We start from the raw sequence: 2872 nt of genomic DNA, 5'->3' as shown, positions 1-2872 counted from the left end.
GTCAGGAGGTGGGTATCCTGTTTCATCTTCAGTACTCTGGAGTCCTAGTTGGTCATTGCACTGATCAATGTTCTTAAATCTTTCAAAGTGATTTTTATTTACAATGTTTTATTATATTAAGCACTCTTTGAGTTCTGCTTATTTCACTTTCTGTGAAATACAAGTCTTCCCAGCTTTCTCTGAAATTTGTCATTTCTTATGGAGAAGGAAAGGAATGAGAGGAGGGTGGGGAAAAGAGGGGAAGGAAATATTTATCAAGTATTTATTTACTATAGATCAGGCATTGTGTTAAGAATTTTACAAATATTACCCCATATCCCATTACATTTTCCACTATGAAAAAAGCTGCTATGGATCCTTCTCTTATTTACTGGATCTCTTTAGGGTATAAACCTATTAGTAATATTACTGGGTATTAGGGTATACAACATTTTGTGACTTTTTAACATAGTTTCAAATTACTTTTTAGAATGGCTGAACAAATGTGCCTTTTTTCCCCTTACCCCATCCTATAATTTTCATTTTCCATTTTTATCTTTGCCAATCTGATGTATGTGACATGGAACCTAAGAGTTGGTTCAGTCTGCATTTTTTCTTATTATTGATGATTGGAGCATTTTTTCATATTGTTTATATATTTCTTCCTTTGAAAACTCTGTTTATATCTTTTGACCATTTATGTATTGAGGAATGGCTTTTATTCCAAATTTAAATTAGTGTTCATATATCTTGGATGAGAGACTTTTATTAGGGAAACTTGCAAAGATTTTTTTCCCCAGTTAACTCTTTTGCTTCTATCTTTAGCTACATTGATTTTGTTTGTATAAAAACCTTTTCATTTTATGTAATCAAAATTGTCCATTTTATCTTGTTTGGTCATGAGCACTTCCCCAGTTCTGAAATGTAATTTCTTCCTTGTTACTGTAATGTATTTATTGTTTGGTCTTTTATATCTAAATCCTAAATATAGTTGGTGCTTTTCTTGATATATGGAATAAGATGTTTGTCTATACCAATTTTCTACCAAAGATTTCCAGTTTTCTTGGCAACTTTTGTTGGTGTGTCTTTATCTCAGCAACTAGGATCTTTAAGTTTATCAAACATAGGATACTAGGCTAATTTGCTTCAGTGTGTTGTTTTAACTATTCTGTTCTACTGATTTATTTCTTCATTTTTTAGCCAATCATTTTTCATGATCATTGCTTTCAAGTGTAATTTGAAATCTAATACTACGCAAACCCCTTCCTTATCTCTTTTTTCATTATTTCCTTTGAAAATGATGACTTTTTGGTCCTCCAGGTAAATTTTATTATTTTTTTCTAGCCCCATAAAGCAATCCTTTGGTAGTTCAATTAGTATGGCACTTTAATAATTTTGATAGTATGGTCATTGTTTTTGCCTACTATGAACAACAAATACTTCCCTAATTGTTTTGTTCTGTCTTCATTTCTATAAAGCATATTCCATAACTGTATTCATATTTGTGTCTTGATAGGTAGATTTCCAAACATTTTACACATTCTATGACTATTTTGAGCAGAATTTCTCTTTCTTCCTGCTGGGTTATATTGGTAACATACAGAAAGGCTAATGGTTTACATTGATTGATTTTATATCCTATAGCTTTGCTGAATTTGTTGAGTGTTTCAACTAATTTTTAGATGGACTCAAAGGTTCTTTAAGTAAACCATCATATTATCTACACAAAAGGGATTTTTTTATACCTGTTTGCCTTTGATTATTCCCTCAATTTCTTTTTTCTTTTCTTATTCTGCAGCTGGCATTTTTAGCACTATATCAAATAATATTTATATTAATGGACATCCTTGCCTTACCCCTAATCTTCTGGAAAGTCCTTGTGTTTATTCCCATGTCATAATGTTGACTCCTGGTTTTACTACTTATCATGCTAAGAAAAGGTACATTTATTCCCATGTTTTCTGTTGGGCTTTTTAAAAAATTATAAGTAGATATATACTGCCAAAAGCTTTTTTCTAAATCTATTGATATTATCATGAACTTTCTGTTTTTCTTTATTGCCAAAATGGTCTAATATGGTGATAGTTTTCCTAAGATTAAACTAACCCTGAATTCTTGGCAAAAACCCAACCTGGCCCTAGTTTGTAATGATTGTGATATGTTATTGTTGTCTCCTAGCTAATATTTTCTTTTAAAACTTTGTGTCAGTGTTCACTGGTGTCACAAGTGAAATTGATAAAGACTAAGGAAGCAAAATTCCAAGCATGATCAATTTATTAGCAAAGCTAGCAATTTGCCAACAAAAGGGATCCAAGGCTCCTCAGAAACCAAAGATTCCATTTGGGAATTAACACAGCATTCTTATACTCAATAATGAGGAACCAACTAACTTACACAATCTTGAGTAATGTGTTTACAGAATTTTCTGACTGGTTAGTGATTGATACAATTTCTTACAGTTAGAACAGAGAAATTAAATATAGAAGTTGAGGTTGGAACATTTGGCAACAGGGAACTTGAGGATGGAACATTCTGTGGTTAGTACTGTCTCCCCAATGTCCCACAATTTTCTTAATATAACATATCTCACTATCACATGCTTTTACAATATCATATTAATTCTTCCAAATCATATGGTTTTATATTAAAGCAAGGCCTAACTAGCAATCACATAGTGGAGAGAACTAAACAGAATATAATTGATTGATTTTGAATATCACAATGTGTGATCCTTTATAATTACCAAATTAGATAGGATATATACTCAAAATAGTTTTCATTATGAAAAAAGTGTTCTAATTCCCAAATTGTGGACTGAAACCCACCTTAAATAGCTTAATGCACTCCCCCTGGCCTAGTTCCATCTAAGGGGGCACATAAAGGTGATATCATA

The sequence above is a fragment of the Petaurus breviceps genome, unplaced genomic scaffold, assembly GCF_028583685.1.
Source record: "Petaurus breviceps papuanus isolate PSGF00001 unplaced genomic scaffold, PetGlider_PUasm1.0 90537, whole genome shotgun sequence".
NCBI classification, from domain to species: domain Eukaryota; kingdom Metazoa; phylum Chordata; class Mammalia; order Diprotodontia; family Petauridae; genus Petaurus; species Petaurus breviceps.
This window is presented reverse-complemented; position numbering follows the sequence as displayed.